General features: G+C 37.7%; 1 pseudogene; it reads left to right on the plus strand.

The window, feature by feature from the left end:
- The first annotated feature begins 331 nt into the window (after positions 1-331).
- The window catches only part of LOC120204567, a 32746-nt pseudogene continuing 15279 nt past the window's right edge, over positions 332-17798 (plus strand).

Consider the following 17798-nt stretch of genomic DNA (forward strand, 5'->3'; position numbering starts at 1 on the left):
ATTTTTGTTTGCAAAGATTATAAATTGTGATAGTAATAACTTTAAAATACTGTTAAAGCTTAATAATTAAAATTAATTAAATATATAATTGATTTATTTTTTCAATTTGATATTTAATTGATTGGAATTTTTAATTCGGTGAAAAAAATTAAACCTAATTAATTTAAAAAATGTGAGGGATTGGTGTAGTGTACCTTTCAACATTCTTTTACCTTTAAACCTTAGCGGTCAAAATTTGGATTATTGATCCAATCGCTCCGGTTCGGTTTTCTATTAAATGTTATCCATAATCCGATCCATCCATCTACTTCAACTTCTACTTCGCCCCTTTGATGTCGCATTCTTGTTCGTTCTCTTCAATTTCAAGCCTTTGAACAAAATCCCATTTCTTCAACCTTTCCCTCTTTTTCTTTCACCAACAAAAATATTTTCTTTTTAATCTTTTTTTGAAGAGAAATAAATGGTTGGGGTTGGAGGAAGAATCATTTAGCGGCGGCTTTCATTCATCGATCCTTATGTTGAACAAAAAATGGTGTTCAAAAACAAGCTCTTCTTTTCCTCCTCAAAGAAATCGGATTCTTCTAGTGCCGACGGATCGAACAGCCCTCGATCTACTTCCAATTCCCCCATCCGATCCGACAAGAAGAAACCCAAAGCTTCTACCTCAAAGCTCGACTCCCAATATACCCCCAGTCCCCCTTCCACCTCCCTTTCCAGTCCCTTTGCTTGCAAGGAAACCCAAGTCAAAGATGGACTTAGAAGCAAGGACCTCAAACCCAAACAACTCCTACCCCAAACCCCACCTTCTAAGCCCTCTTCTTCTATTACTACATCCAAGAAGCCCGATGCCAAGGACGGGGCCTCCTCTGAGTCGCCCCTGCTGGCCTCTTCCTTGGGGCTAAATCGGATTAAAACCCGCTCCGGACCCTTGCCGCGGGAAACTTTTTTCAGTTTCCGAGGTGAGAAAAGTGCTGCGGCTTCTGTGCTCGGAGCCAGTAACTTGTCGAAGCCTCGACGTTCACGTATTGGTGGTGGCAGCGGAGGCGTTAGTAGTTCCTCGAAATCCGGGAAGAAAGACGGGTTGAACAAGAGGCTGGTGCCAGAGAGTTTGCCTGATAATGTGAGTAATTCGAATAGTATGTCGACTGGAAATGATGGTGGTGGTGGTGGGTGGAACTCAAGAGAGCAGAGTCCCGGTGTGCAAGGGAAGTCCCGGTTGCAGAACGGGGAATCGTCTTCAGAAGCTGGTAGTGTTCTTACTTTGAATCATTACTGTTTATTGTGTTTCTGATATAATTGTTGTTTCGATTATGCCATTGATGATACTTTAGTGGCGGTATTGTTGTTTTATAGCTATCTGTTATTTGTTTTTGTTGTCTCCTCTATTCCGGGACTTGATTCTGGATTTTTTTGTTTGGTGACTAGTTAGATGCTAAAACAATTTCTTTATGTTTCCATCAACTGTTTAGGATTACCCAGTCTTAGAATGTAGTTAAAGCTCTGAACTATTCTTCCATAGAACCAAAAGGTGTAGCTAGAGAAGGCTAGGCAGAGTGAGTGGGAAGGTTTACTTTACCCTGAGGTGTAATAAGTTGTGAAAGTTCTTTTTAATTGGTGCCTTATAAAACTTTTTGAGAGATAGTGATGTTTTAGAATTTTACACTCTAGCACAGATTAATATGCTAAAATAATTTGAAGTTCCTAACTGCTCTTACTCCTCTCACCCTCTTTTTGGCATTGGGTAGATGTGAATGAACATGTTGTCAGATAAAGTTGCTTTAGCTTTATTGTAGTCACACGGAGATGATAAAAGATATGCAATGGACTAGGTTACAGTATTTACTTTTACCATACTCTTTTACATTGTTCTTGGACAGCTGGCATGTCACGGTAGGTATATGATTTGCTTACATGATTTCTGTGTAGTTTCATATATATCAGTTAATATTCCTTCGATTTTTAATGTGAAAATGAATTGCTAAATGTGTGTGATATGTTTCCTTCTGATCACAATGGTTAGATATATAATGTTGAATAAAGAAATATTAGCACTTGTGATCCTATTGATTCACATTTTATGTTATATTGCACTCTAGTAGGCCTTTCTTGGTTGCCTCTGGTTGCCATGCTAAACAGGATTTTTATTGAATTCTGGGTATTCTTCAGCTTAAAATAGAAAGTAAAATATGTGGATGGATGATTAGTAGATGTAGAAATGGGTGATGGGTGTAAGTAGTGTTTAAGTTAAACTCTGAATCCTAACTTATCTCTAAAACTCTCTCCTAATTTGTAGAAAAGATGACTCCTATTTTATCTAGGTCTCTAATTCATGTATATAAAAATATCATGTATCCTCTTGTGTAATATGCAATTGTTCTTTGAATAAAAAATAATTTCAGAATCAAAAAACCCTATTTACCAGAACCGGAAAACTCTGTTTCTACATGGTATTAGTCGTCAGAGATGAACATCAGGAGGCAGTTAATCGAATATTAAGATATCTAAAGATGACACCTAGACATGGGTTTATTTTCAGAAAACGTGAAGGCAGAACAATTAAAATCTTCTCAGATTCAAGCTTGGCTGGAGAATTAACAGATAGAAGGTCAACCAACGAATATTGCTCATTTGTGAGGGGAAACCTAGTGACATGGAGAAGCAAGAAACAAGCAGTAGTCTCCAGAAGCAGTGCAGAAAAAGAATATAGGGCGATAGCACTCGAAATGTGTGAAGGAATTTGGCTTCAAAGACTCTTAACTGAACTAGAGATGTGCGACAACAACAATTTTGAACTTTAGAGTGACATCAAATCTGCGATAAGCATTGCAAAGAATCTGGTGTTCCACGATAGAACAACAAAACATGTGGAGATTGACACACTTTATTGTAGAAAAAGTAAATGGCGGAACTGTGAAACTAAACTACGTCCCTTCACAAAACCAGCTAGCAGATGTATTGACCAATGCACTTCCAAGGATTACCTTTGACGAAATTCCATCCAAGTTGGTCTTCATAATATTTACTCCCCAACTTCAGGGGGAGTGTAAGTAGTGTTTAAGTTAAACTTTGAATCCTAACTTATCTCTAAGACTATCTCCTAATTTGTAGAAAGATAACTCCTATTTTATCTAAGTCTCTAATTCATGTATATAAAAATCCCATGTATCCTCTTGTGTAATATGCAATTGTTCTTTGAATAAAAAATAATTTCAGAATCGAAAAACCTTGTTTACTAGAACCGGAAAACTCTGTTTCTACAATGGGCTATTGATTTTTTTTATAGGAAAGAGGCTTCGTTAAAAAAACTCTTTTTAACCGTCAAGCTACATAGGTATCTTAACGGACATTGGAAGGGGGAAAAAGTGCCCACATTTTATTTCTAAAACAGAAAGTACATCCTAGATAAAAGCCACCTTAATTACAACCTTCCCCACAAAACAAAACCTCTATCCTCAAAAACACTCATCCTACACATCCAATTAGAAACACCCTATATTACCCTATGTCAGACTTAGCAAAACCATCTACTTCCCAATTAATACATCTCTGAACATGCCTAATGATCACATTATAATCTAGCATGCTCTTGGCAATTTCCTTATCCAGATGAATAAACGCATCATTACTTGCGTCTGGATTTTTAATCCAATTCAAAACATTAGAAGAATCACTTTCCAAAATAAGACGCCTCTTTTCACTCCACTTCGAATCTAAAAAAAGATTCAAACCAGCTTGAATTACTTTGAGCTCAACAAGGACTGGAGGACTTGGTCCAGACGCAAACGAAAAGGACACCACTAGCTTACCTTCAGCATCCCTAAGCAATCCACTAATACCACTGCACCTCCAGTCACATCTCACAACCCCATCCTCATTCACTTTAAACCAACCCGGTCGAGGGGGACACCAATATGGCGAGGGAGGAATTCTCTTCAACAAACTAGTGTGCAAATCAGTCAAAGTTAGATCACCCACAAGATAATCTAGGGGAACAAGAAAATTGGATTTCTTTGCCGAAAATTAGGCAGCCACCCTATATCTAGCCAAAAAAAAAATAGTAGAGTGTGATCCAACCTTCCATTCTCAACCACCATTTGATTTCGACATTTCCATACAGACCACATTACAGCACCCGGAATGAATTTCCAAATATCAGCTTTCGGAATTAAATCAACCCAATAGTACATAAACTCCTTGGGATTATTAGGCAAGGCTGAACATAGATTCCACAAACTTAAAAACTGAACCCATACTCCCGAAGCTATCCTGCATGAGAAGAACAAATGACAAACAAACTCAGGCTCCGAGCCACACGACGGGCAAAGAGATCCTCGATCCCACTTACACCTCGCCTAATTAAAATAGATTTGACCGCCATTTTCCGGTTAAAAACCTGCTATAAAAATGCCTCCACTTTGGGGGTGCAATTCTAACCCAAACAAGCTTTGACCAAGACAAATCCGGATCAGATAATCGTGAAACTACATTAATGCATGATTTAACTGAGTATACACCTTCCTCGTTCCCTTTCCAAACACAACAATCATCGGCGACCGATCCAACACTATCATTATCCAATATCGACAATAATTCAATCTATTGATCAACTTTCCAATCCATCAGATTTCTCCTCATTTGGATATCTCATACCCATCTACCATTGATTAGCAACCCAAATTCCGCAATAACCCCATCCTTATTAACCGAAAGAGCAGAAAGCCTGGGAAATTTTATCTTTAGAGGAATGTTGCATAGCCATCTATCCTGCCAAAACAAAATGAAATTTTCCTTCCCAACTTGCAGAAGAAGATGATTGCGGAAGCAAAGACCAAAAGCATCGTTCCACCAAAAGTTATTGAATACTCATTTCCAAAGCCAAGAAGAATGGGAAGACATATTTTTATCCAATAGAATTAACCTTCTATCCAAATTGTACTTAGAGCACACCATCCACTTCCACCAAGCTCCTTTTCGCTACCAAATTTCCAAACCCATTTTCCTAATAAATCTCTATTCATTAGATTTAAATCCGTGATACCCAAACCCCCATAATCTTTTTGTTTACAGACTTGCGACCAATTTACCCAGTGAATTCTATTTTTCTGAGTCGTGCTCACCCATAGAAAATTCATCAAAACTGAATTCAACCTTTTTCGAACACCAGAAGGCATTTTGAACAAAGACATATAGTAAATCGGCAACACAGTTAGGATAGACTTCACCAAGACAACCCTTCCAGGAAAGGATAGCGTCGATGCTATTGATTTTGGGAGCACTAAAGGGAATTTCCCCTATATGTTGATATGCCGTAATGCTTAATATTTTCAGCAGCCGCATGTAATTTGACAAATTCTTTCTTTTCTTGTTAGTCCCTTCTTTTTCAGTTCATTCCCTTTTTTTTATAAGAAGATGAGCTCTCGTTAAAAAACCCCTTCATGATTAGAGGAATGTCTACTGGAATTCCTTAATCAGCGAAAGGAGGAAAAGAGTGTCTCAAATTTATTGATAAAAAAATATTACAAAGAGTAGACTACATCCAAGATCATCCCCCTTACAACTGAAAGCCCGAGAAACAAAAAGAAAAAATCACCGAAGCTGAAACTCCCTAACTTAGCCAATACCAAATTTAGCTAATCCATCAGCCTCTATATTTGCTGTCCTAGCTACCTAGCAAATAAGACCCTCCAAAACTCTTAACCTATCAGCAATATCCTTAACAATAGTAACAAACACATCTGAACATTTATCCAGATTCTTTACCCACTCCACAGACAACTTGCTATCACTTTCAATAATTAAACGTTTCTTAAAGCACTATCGAAAGGAATCAAAGAAGATTAAACCCTGCTTCATTCCCTAAGAAGTGATACAATTAAAGGGATATGAAATAATTGTTTTTCTCTTATTGCCAGTTCAAATTGTTAGTTATTTTAAGATGCTTCTTATGTAACAAAGTTTTTTTAGTTTTAACAGTCATTGCCCCATCTCAGCTTATCTGGAGTTCTGAACTTTAATATTACTTTGAAGTACCCCACTTATGATTTGGTTTAAATAGACTCAGGGTTATCTAGTTATCTTCTTCTTTCTTCCTAATGTCACATAGAAAGACCCAACCACTTTTTCTAGTTATGCATTTCTCTCAAGTTGCAAAATTTCTCTTGAGTACATTTTCTTAGTTTCTCTTTTTTGTTTTAACCAGGATAACATTTCTTTTAATTTTTTAAGGACTTTTAGGGTTTAGACTACCGTTTATTTATAATACTGTTTAATAATGAAATGATTCCACTGCATGAAGGCTTGCTGGAAATTTGTTGTGATTATTTTCTCAAACGTTGCTTTGATACCTTGAACTCCGTTACCAGGGCAAAATGAGTCATCATTGGGCCACTCTGGAGGCTTAAAAAGTTCAGAATTTTGTACACCAAAGGTATATCAGTATTTTCATTGATCCTTACCTTACTGTTACTCATTACTAGTGGTGACTGTCTATTTTAGCATTTTAAGTTTTAACTTGTTACAGTGTTATTGCTTATTTGAATATTTCTTTCCCAGACTTCATATGATTGTGATAACCCAAAAGAATATGAATCGCCCCGTTTTCAAGCTATCCTTCGTGTTACAAGTGGTCCTCAGAAGAGGTTTCCTGTTGATATTAAGAGCTTTTCCCATGAATTGAATTCCAAAGGTGTACGACCTTTTCCACTTTGGAAACCTCGTCGCTTAAACAATGTGGAGGTACATTGATTCTATTTCTTGCCTACTATTTTCATGCAGTTTTTTGTTCCTAACTAGATTTTTGTTTTATGCAGGAAGTCTTGGTTGTGATTCGAGCAAAATTTGACAAAGCAAAGGAGGAAGTGAACTCTGATCTGGCTGTTTTTGCTGCAGATCTGGTTGGAATTCTAGAAAAAATTGTCGACAGTCATCCTGAGTGGCAGGAAACTATTGAGGATCTGCTGGTTTTGGCTCGAAGCTGTGCTATGACACCACCTGGAGAGTTTTGGCTTCAGTGTGAAGGCATTGTTCAGGAGTTAGATGATAAGCGTCAAGAACTCCCTCCATGCGTGTTGAAGCATCTTTATACCCGGATGCTTTTCATTCTCACAAGGTGTACTAGATTGTTGCAGTTCCACAAAGAAAGTGGGTTGGCTGAGGATGAACCTTTAATACAACTTCGCCAATCTAGAGTCCTGCATCCTGTAGATAAGAAAAGTTTTTCAGGCGTCCTAAGAGAAGCAAAAAGTTTGAGTTCATCAAAGGCATCAAAAGCAACCTCATCTAAGAAATCTTATAGTCAGGAGCAACATGCTTTGGATTGGAGTAAGGACCATGTTGGAATGCCAGGAGGTTTTGTTACTCCCACTGATGACACTCCAAAGAACTTGGAGTCTCCTGCAAGCAGAGACAGGATAGCTTCTTGGAAGAAACTCCCAACTTCTGTCAAAAAGGACCAAAGGAAGCTACTGTTATCAAGGAGCAGAATAATAGTATGATTGAAACTTTGAAAAGAACAGGAGCCTCCGATGTAGACATGGCCTCTGTTAAACTTCAGGAGCTTCCTGCTGCAAAAGAATCTCAAGGGCAGTCTTCTAAGCATCAACACAAAGTTTCTTGGGGTTATTGGGGAGATCAACCTGACGTTTTTGAAGAAAATTCTATAATATGCCGCATTTGTGAGGAGGAGGTTCCCACCTCAAATGTGGAAGATCACTCAAGAATATGTGCAGTTGCTGATCGATGTGATCAGCACGGCTTAAGTGTTGACGAACGACTTTTAAGAATTGCTGAAACACTTGAGAAGATGGCAGACTCCTTTGCTAATAAGGATATCCAACACTTAGGGAGCCCAGATGTTGCAAAAGCATCAAATTCGAGTGTGACTGAAGAATCTGATGTTCTATCTCCTAAACTAAGTGATTGGTCAAGGAGAGGTTCAGAAGACATGCTTGATTGTTTCCCTGAAGCTGATAATTCAGCTTTTATGGATGACCTTAAGGGTTTGCCTTTCATATCATGTAAAACTCGCTTTGGTCAGAAGTCTGATCAAGGAATGACAACATCATCTGCCGGAAGCATGACTCCTAGATCTCCTTTAGTGACACCGAGAACAAGTCCGATAGACTTGTTATTGTCAGGCAGGGGTGCTTTCTCTGAGCAAGAGGATCTTCCACAGGTATCTCTTTGCCCATTTATTTCAGATTGACTTACCTACTTTTGGAACAGCAGAAATTGTTGTGTACTGCTATATGTCCAATGAAATAGTATTTTTTTGATAGAATAAGGCCTCATTAAAAACCCCCTTCATATCCTACATGTTACAAACATAACATGAAGGACATTGGAAGGAGGAAAAGAGCGCCTCTAACTTTTATTAATGAGAACAATAATACACCTCCACACCTCAACAACTAACAACTCCTTACATAACAAATTAACCATAATTCTGTAAACTAACACACCCTAATACTCCCTTAATAAAAATAACCAAGGCATAACACCTTTAAGCATTACACAAACCTAAAAATCAACCTATACCAGCTTTAGCTAATTCATCCGCTTCCCAATTTGATACTCTCAAAATATGCCTCATGATAATACCCTTCCTCTCCACAATGGTAGCTATATCCCTTACCAAGGATTGAAACAAAGTAGGACTAAGGTTTGGATTATTAATCCACTTCAGAGCATTAGAAGAATCCGATTCCAAAATGAACCTCTGACTTGGAAAGTACTCAACTTCATTAATAAGAATCAACCCTCTATTGATCGCCAATAGCTCTGCGAGTAAAGGAGGACCTCCCCCTACCTTCTCTGAAAACGTCCCAAGCACCGAACCACTGCCATCCCTAATCAAGCCACCTATTCCACCCTTATCCCAACCTTTGACCATTGCACCATCTACGTTAACTTTTAAGAATCCTTTCGGAGGACTCCACCTAGAAGAAGGAAGAGACCTCTTTTTCATATTACCATGCTGATCCGCTAATTTTAAATCCCCCATCAAAGAATCAAAATGAATATGAACATCCTTAAATGAAGTTTCAAACCAAGAAACAATTCTGAATCGTGTAATGAAGAACAACAGCGCAGAATCTACCTTCCCATTCTGAAAAATCACATCATTCCTACATTTCCAAACAGACCACAACATTGCTCTTGGAATAAACTTCCATATGTGAGATCTCGGAACTAGGTCATCCCATGCAATTAAGAAATCCATCAACTTACCAGGAATCACAAAGAAAACATTTGTTATGACCCTAGGAGATTAGAGAAGAATTTAGACGAAGAATTGAGAGAATTAAGATTAAGGAGAGAAAAGAAGAGATTCAAGAAACTTAGAATTCATTAAATAAAAGCATACTTTCTCCTTCTCTAGTACATGGTTTATATAATTACAGTGTTCTCATATTTACCCTACAGCTGGTAGTCCTGGTTGTACTGAGTAACCACCTGTACAGCTAAGCAAGATATTTCTTATCCTTAGAGGCTGTAAAACGTGTTAGGTCCAGTCCCAATTCCAAATCCCTAACTCTTTCTTTGATTTCCCCAATTCTCTTGCTCCGATTCTTATCGCTTCTCCTCTGATCGTGACAATACCCTCCCCACGAAATGATCCTTGTCCCCAAGGATCAAAATATGAGAATTGTGCTGGAAGTACAATATAATTTACCATCGTGACGTTTTCCAGTCCTAATTTCATCCACTGTATCTGATTGTGCTCCTGCTCCCTACATTTGTCGATCACTATAGAACCATAGAACCTTGCTACCAGCTTTAATCCCTTTCGAAGAGCAAGTGAGGTTGATGGTAAGACTGGAATTTCAAGTAAACTCGGCCCCCGACCTTCAAATTTCTATAAATTTCCATTTTGCTTTGTGCCTTCACACCCCATGCCTTAAACCTTTGATTCATGTCTTCCTTGGGTTTGAGAATTATAGTTGGAAGATGAACATATCCTATCATGCCCTCAATAATCGTTGTGAAGTATGCTCTCTCCAGATTTTGCACCCAGTGTGCTGTGTCGAAAAGCGACCATGTCATACAAACTTCCTTGAGCTTGCTGGTGAGAGATTGGAGCCTTGGTCTATTTAATGCGAATTCAACCACCCCTTCTTCGTAATCCTTCATACTATGCACAATCATATCCAAACCAGTAGCTAGACAAAGTGATCCAACAAACCTTGTAGCCATTTTTTTGAGAGGCAGAATCACCATAGGTAAGCCAGCCCATAACGCATTTGTGCCAGTAGTATATTTATTGCATAAAGGCGTGTCAAGACATAGATCAGCTAAAGCACTGTGCCTACTATGTTCTTGTTTCATGGTCACATCAGTGAAAATAATTTGGTCTGGTTGTACTCCTTCTGCAGCAGCATACACTCGCAGTCTTATTTCTCCAGCAGCTGGAAATTTAAGGAGCCAATGTGCACTATTTGGTATGCACTTGAGAATATTACACCAAGTGTTAAAGATTTCAGGATCCATTTGATACAATGGGTTGCAGCATGCAAAACGTGATGCAATTATGAACCGATGAACAACATATTTAAGGCTTATATCAAGGGCAAGCATTGGATCAATAGGATATGCTATGGCATAGAAAGGTTGCACACTGAAATGAACTGACGTAGTAATGTGCCTTCGGATAATTCCTTCAACCTTAGTAAACATTTTATCGTGTTTCTCCCCGTTGCGCACACACTGTAATGTATGTAGGAGGTTACAATTAACTTCAGGAAAATTAGGTCAAAAAAACAGTGCCTGCTTATAACTTTTGACGGCAGTTTCCACATCTCCACTGTCTTTATAAGCAGAAGCCAGATTTACTTATGCCTTGAGTACCCTTCTTTGAAGCTCTGCCATAACAGAAGGGACAACTTGAATCTGCTGCTCGTGTGGTGTTTCCATGTCAACCGTGGGGAATACCTTTGCCTCAGAAACCTTCCTACCAGTCCTTCGTTTAGATTTTATGCTTAGATGGTTCAACTGTTTTGAATTATGCTTGTTATCAAAATCTCTCCGAACTAACCACCCACGAATTACAGATTGTAAATATACAACTGATGTCAACTGCTCATCAAGTAACTGAGAAGCAAATGTTGAGCACTTATTGGCCTCAATAGCATACTTTCTTCGGATACTTTCACCACAAACAAGTGATTGTATATTTTTTTGCTCCTTTGTTGTGCTCAAGGAAAAGGCAACGAGCTCGGTGACCGCGGAAGTACTTTTGAACCCCAATTACTCTTCGCAACACCTGTTTTCTCCTATGCTCCAATGCATCGATCTGTCTGGTTCGAAGAAACAGTTTCGTATAGCCAACTTGATACATTTCAGGGAGGTCGTTAAATTGTTTTAGAAGAGCAACTGAAATGCTTAATGGATAGTGAGGTGTGTTGGTCTCCGAAAGTAGGAACCAATACCTTTATGCAAACTTCTGATGTGTCATTCGAGTTGGATATCCTAATTTTGAGATTCTAACAACCTCCAAAATTCCACAATATCTAAGTTGGTGCAGGACAACCTCCTCTTCATACTTGTCAGGGACCTGCTTGCAATTTGGTTTTATGCAACGAATAAAGTGAGGTGTTGTATTCTCTAACTGGTGCATTAGTTCGAAAAATTGGCCCTTGAATTTCGTAACAACAATTAGCTCCGTGTATTCAGAAGAAATCACTGGTTTCAAAGACTGATCAAGCATTTTTTTGGCAAATGATTGTGGCAATTGGCCACTATAGGATGACAGAAGTTGGACCAATCCCGAGTTCAGAGGATCTCGGTTCTTTTCCAGAAAGCCATTAGTATCATACAGTATCAGGCAGAATGTTTAGACAGCCAATGTAGCCTTATAGTAAGAAGCAACAACAACCATGTTCCATTCCATATATATATTCCCCAGGTTGGTAAGTGCTTGGGAATGATTAGGTTGCAAATTGAGACAGTGTTGGTAAAAGCATGCATCGATAGTTTTCTGAACCAACCCCGTTTCAGTTTCTGTCATCAATTCTTTCCCATTTTTGGCTTCCACGTTTGCATCTCCAATATTCCTCAGTTGATAATGGTCAACCCTCCATCCTGTATCATAATAAGGGGCGATTCTCTTTCTTAGTGTATTTGTAATCTTCATTTGATTTTGAAGTTGATGTCCCTGTTCAAAATTTAACTCAGCCCTCATAACAACCTTGTAATCTTCTATGGTTTGTTTCTGCTGCAGTCGTGAATCAACCTTCATGGAACCGGTGATGGATGGGAATACCACATGATCTACTCTTGCTGACATTTTATCGAACACTTGTGAAACATCATATGTTTCGTCTATTGTCACTGATAATATTTTTTTAGGAGTAAAGAAGGATTTAGACTCACCAAGTGAAAGCTGACCCATTTTTTTCTCTCCATGAATTTGCTCAGTTTTCAGACTTAGTGGTTCCTGGTTTGTCCTTCCTGTCAAGTTCCTTAGAATCTGCTCCAAACGACCCTTATTCATTGCAATCTTTGTCTCCAGTACTGATCTTGCTTCACTAGCTTTGATAAGTCTTCAATCGCAGAAAAAACAGAGTATGCAACCATTGCTTTGCCAGGAGTTGTGGCTCTGTATACCAATTGTTATGACCCTAGGAGATTAGAGAAGAATTTAGACGAAGAATTGAGAGAATTAAGATTAAGGAGAGAAAAGAAGAGATTCAAGAAACTTAGAATTCATTAAATAAAAGCATACTTTCTCCTTCTCTAGTACATGGTTTATATAATTACAGTGTTCTCATATTTACCCTACAGCTGGTAGTCCTGGTTGTACTGAGTAACCACCTGCACAGCTAAGCTAGATATTTCTTATCCTTAGAGGCTGTAAAACATGTTAGGTCCAGTCCCAATTCCAAATCCCTAACCCTTTCTTTGATTTCCCCAATTCTCTTGCTCCGATTCTTATCGCTTCTCCTCTGATCGTGACAACATTTCATAACTTTAAAAATTTAGCCCACAAATCCCATACCACATCACAATGCAAAAACAAATGTGAGACCGACTCATTGCACTTCTTGCACAATGGGCAGACAGTGTCTTCAACCCCTGTAACTCCTCTCTTCAGCAGTTCCTCTTTCACCGCAACTCTATGATGAGCAAGTTGCCAAACAAAAGATTTCACTCGTGGTGGAGCTACTCCTTTCCAAACATACCTTTCCCAATTACCTTCTAAATCATCATTACCCTCTCTATCAAAATAAATTTTCATGCATGATTTTACAGTAAATAGCCATCTCCATTTCCCAACCAAATCCAACAATCTTCCTCTAATAGTGACAATGAAGAGCTATTCAACAGAGAGATAATTTGCAGCCACTGCTCAACCTCCCAATCCACCAAATTCCTTCTTGTTTGAATATCCCAAACCCAACCCAAATCGTTATACAATCTGAATTCTGCAACCTTACCCTCTTTGTTATTCGAAAGAGCAAATAATCTTGGAAACCTATATTTCAGAGAAACCGAACCCAACCATACATCATGCCAAAACTGCACTGTTTTTCCATTTCCAGCTCTAACACAAATTTTCTCTAAAACAGTCCCCAAAAGCATCACTTGAAAAGAAGTTCTTAACAACTCCTCTCCAAATCCAAGAAGTACGAGCTGTCCAAGTATTCCGGATCATCATTGAATTAGGATCCATATTGTAAACACAACACACAACTGATTTCCACCAAGATTTTTTCTCTGCAGCAAATTTCCACACCCATTTCCCCATAAGAGCCCTGTTTAATAGCAATAGATTCGGAATCCTAAACCCCCCAACTTCTTTGGCTTACACACCAATTCCCATTTGACCCAATGAATGTTCTTTTTTTCTGTTGATCCCCCCATAGAAACGATGCCATGATAGAGTTTAGTTTATTGAGTACCGTAATAGGGATCCGAAAGATAGAAAGGTAGTAAATTGGAAGAGTCCAATGAAATAGTATGCTTTTTGATATTTTCTGTACAAGTTTATAGTTCCCTTCCCTTGACCTTCCATCCATACACAGCTCTCCTTCCCTGTTATGCTTTTCCTTTTGTTTGTTTCAAATACTTGTTATATAAAAGACAATTTTTTCTTTTTTTTTGATTTGTAATTTGTGGTTAAATTTTTGCAAATACAACTGTTATGCACCAGCATTGGATCGCCGGTAGTTGCTTATGCAGATAGATTATACCAGTTTTAGACTGCCTGTAGTTGCTTATGAAGATAAATTATAAAGTATTTAAGATGATATATTTCTTCTTAATTTGTTTCTGTTCAGTTTTGCAAATACAACTCTATGCATTGCTGATGCATTACATATTGCTTTGAAGAGTCTGGGTTCTGTGGACCTGTGAGGTGTTACTTTTTAATATCTAGTTGAGTGTATTTTGGTCTTACTGTAGCAGTGCCAAGTTATAATTTCTTACATGCCATGCAGATGAATGAACTTGCTGATATTGCCAGATGTGTAGCAAATACGCCATTGGTTGATGATTGTTCCATGCCATATTTGCTATCTTGTCTTGAAGACTTGAGAGTCGTCATAGACTGCAGGAAATTTGATGCACTTACAGTAGAAACATTTGGGGCACGCATTGAGAAACTGATCAGGTATGTGCTGATATTCGTTGACACATTCCTTGGGGCACATACTTTGACACTTGTAAATTATAAGGACAATGTAGTAAGTGCACTCAAAAAATTAAAATTTAGCCATGTGATGAAAATTTTACTGAACATTCAATTGTAAAGAACATTTGAATTTGAGCAAAAGGTGCTAATTGAGTTTGTTGTGGTTTCGTTATTAATTTGTGATTTCAATGTTTAGGGAGAAGTACTTGCAGCTTTGTGAGCTAGTCGATGATGAAAAGGTTGATATAACAAGTACCATTATTGATGAAGATGCTCCTTTAGAGGATGATGTGGTTCGTAGTTTGAGAACTAGCCCTGTTCATTCATCTAAGGATCGTACCTCCATAGATGACTTTGAGATAATAAAACCAATTAGTCGTGGGCATTTGGACGTGTTTTCTTAGCTAAAAAGAGAACAACGGGGGATCTTTTTGCTATAAAGGTACCGAGTTTTATTTTCTTTCCCTAAGATATTTTTTATCAATGAATATAATAGTCCTTGTTTATTATCATATTAATGTTTCCTCAATTTGTGGCACTCTCTTCTTCTTTTTAAAGCTTTTGATTGTTTTGTCTGCTTTTAGTCGATTCTTCTTGAGTTTTCATCATGAATAAGTAAAAGTACTTGAAGGCATCTTTGGTATTGTGATGCATATTTAGTAGCCTTCTCACTTTCTTACAGACTTCAAGCTCCTCTGTCCTGAATATATGTGAAGGTGGTTTACTAATTTAGTAACTCCCTAATTAAACGTGAGTGGTGTGAATCAAGTTTGTCTATTTAGAAGACTGTCGTCATTTTTCACATTTTATTTTTCATCTTCCCTTACAAAGGATATAATGGTAAAAAGATATTCTTTTTTTAATTGTTTTTTCTTTCCTCACATTTTCAATCTTTCAAAGCAATGGGTGTATAAAAAAAATCTATTTTCTTTTTGCAGCAATGCCCATGGAATTTTTCTATCTAAAATTTAATTAGGTTCCCTGCTTTCTCTTACCCTGTTTTGTTCTGGCTTTATTGTTTTATTCTTTTTGTATTGTACTACAGCCCTTTGAATCCCTTTTGTGTTAAAGGCAATTCCTGCTTCGTTTTTGTGCGACTCCCCTCTATATTTCTGCTGTTCCATGTTTGGGCCCCTCATCTTATTTTAATTATTCTGTTGTTAATGAGAATGAAGATGGGTTTAATTTTCAATAAAAATGTTTTTTCTGTTTGGTTCAGGTTCTAAAGAAAGCAAATATGATCCGTAAGAACGCAGTTGAAAGTATATTAGCTGAGCGCGATATTTTGATTTCAGTCCGCAACCCATTTGTGGTGAGCAGGCCTTGCTTGCAAAGAATTGACTTTTCCTTTTGGGATTGTTACCTTATTCTTACATTAATCTATCATCTATGTGCTGTATAGGTTCGATTTTTCTATTCATTACTTGCCGTGAGAATTTGTATCTTGTGATGGAATATCTAAATGGAGGAGATTTATATTCATTGTTGAGAAATTTAGGCTGCTTGGATGAAGAGGTTGCTCGTGTGTACATAGCGGAAGTAGTAAGTTTTGGTTCTTTTTGGCCATAATTTTTTGGGGTTTGTATATACAATTTCTGGTTAAATCTATAATATATTTTGGTTTGCGTTAGTTGAATTCTTTTTCTATGTTATTTATAGTGTAAAATAATAGATACATGTTTTTACAGGTGCTTGCCTTGGAGTATTTACATTCTCTGCATGTGGTTCATCGCGATTTGAAGCCTGATAATTTGTTGATTGCACATGATGGTCATATCAAGGTGCTGGTTTAATATTACCTTCCTTGTTTCCCTTCTTTTTAATGGGTATTAGAAGATGCACATTGCGTACTTTTTTTACTTCGTTGTTTTCAGTAATTATAATTGTGTCATTATTGACAGTCACAATAGAAAATATCATTTGTTTTTGGGTCTAAAGCTGAATATCATATTTCTATTTACAGTTGATTTTATTGACATTCTCTTTGCTGTTATTTCATAATTTATGAGATTTATTGATATTACAATGCCAAGTTGAAATGTCTTGTACGGTACTGGTTAATTAGGGAAAACTGAAACTCATGTGCAAAGGTGAGATGTGATTGAGTGGTCAAGGTACTGTATATTTATTTCGAGATGATAATTTGTTAAGCAAATGAGGGTACTGAAATATTACTTCTTTAGTGCGAACATTTTCTGACCTCTTTAATTTGTATGATACCCTTTCAAACTAATAGTTGAATTTTCCTTTGTTTCAGTTGACAGATTTTGGGCTTTCAAAGGTTGGACTCATCAACAGCACTGATGATTTATCCGGTCCAGCAGTTAGCGGCACATCTCTACTCGATGATGAGCAGCCTCATTTATCTACATCTGAGCACCAGCAAGAAAGGCGGAAGAAACGGTCTGCTGTTGGGACACCTGACTATTTGGCACCAGAGATCCTTTTGGGAACAGGACATGGTTTGTATAACTCATTTTAGTTTAAGGTGCTTTAATTATCTCTTAGTCTCCTGTTTGCCTTAGAGGTCAAGTTAGAAGCTCAAGCAACCTTGATCCAAGTTATTTGTTGATCAAAAGATTTTTTACTGATATCTTGGTAATAATTTCATCAAGTCCTATGGTGGCTGATTGGTTGCCTCTCCGTTTCTACCTGATATGCTTATGCAATTCTTCTTTGATTGATCCTGTTTAGATATGTAATTTTACCATATTACCTAATTTTCCTCAGGTGCAACCGCGGATTGGTGGTCTGTGGGTGTCATTTTGTTTGAACTGATTGTTGGCATTCCACCCTTCAATGCAGAACATCCGCAAGTAATATCTTGATTCTAGCTGTTCTAGTTCTTGCTAGCACCGGTTGTTTCTGCTCCCTTTTACTTTTATTTTATGCTTTTTGTAAGTAGTGTTTATCCAGATTGCATTGAGAATGTGGCTTTGTAAGAATGAAGCTATTTCTAGACGAGTGACAGACATATTTCTAGGTGTTTGGTCAATGAGGATGGAAAATCAGCCATATCTTTGGTCGACATCAATTCAAAATTCTCAATGCTAGTTGCCTTCACAACTTTCTTGTGGTAGTACATGGGTCTGAATACACAAGTCTTATGCCATTTGTTGGGTATACTTTTGTGTTCCAGAGGTTCTTTTCTTTGCAGGGATGGAAGCTA

The sequence above is a fragment of the Hibiscus syriacus genome, unplaced genomic scaffold (assembly GCF_006381635.1).
Source record: "Hibiscus syriacus cultivar Baekdansim isolate YM2019G1 unplaced genomic scaffold, ASM638163v2 tig00011079_pilon, whole genome shotgun sequence".
Taxonomy (NCBI): domain Eukaryota; kingdom Viridiplantae; phylum Streptophyta; class Magnoliopsida; order Malvales; family Malvaceae; genus Hibiscus; species Hibiscus syriacus.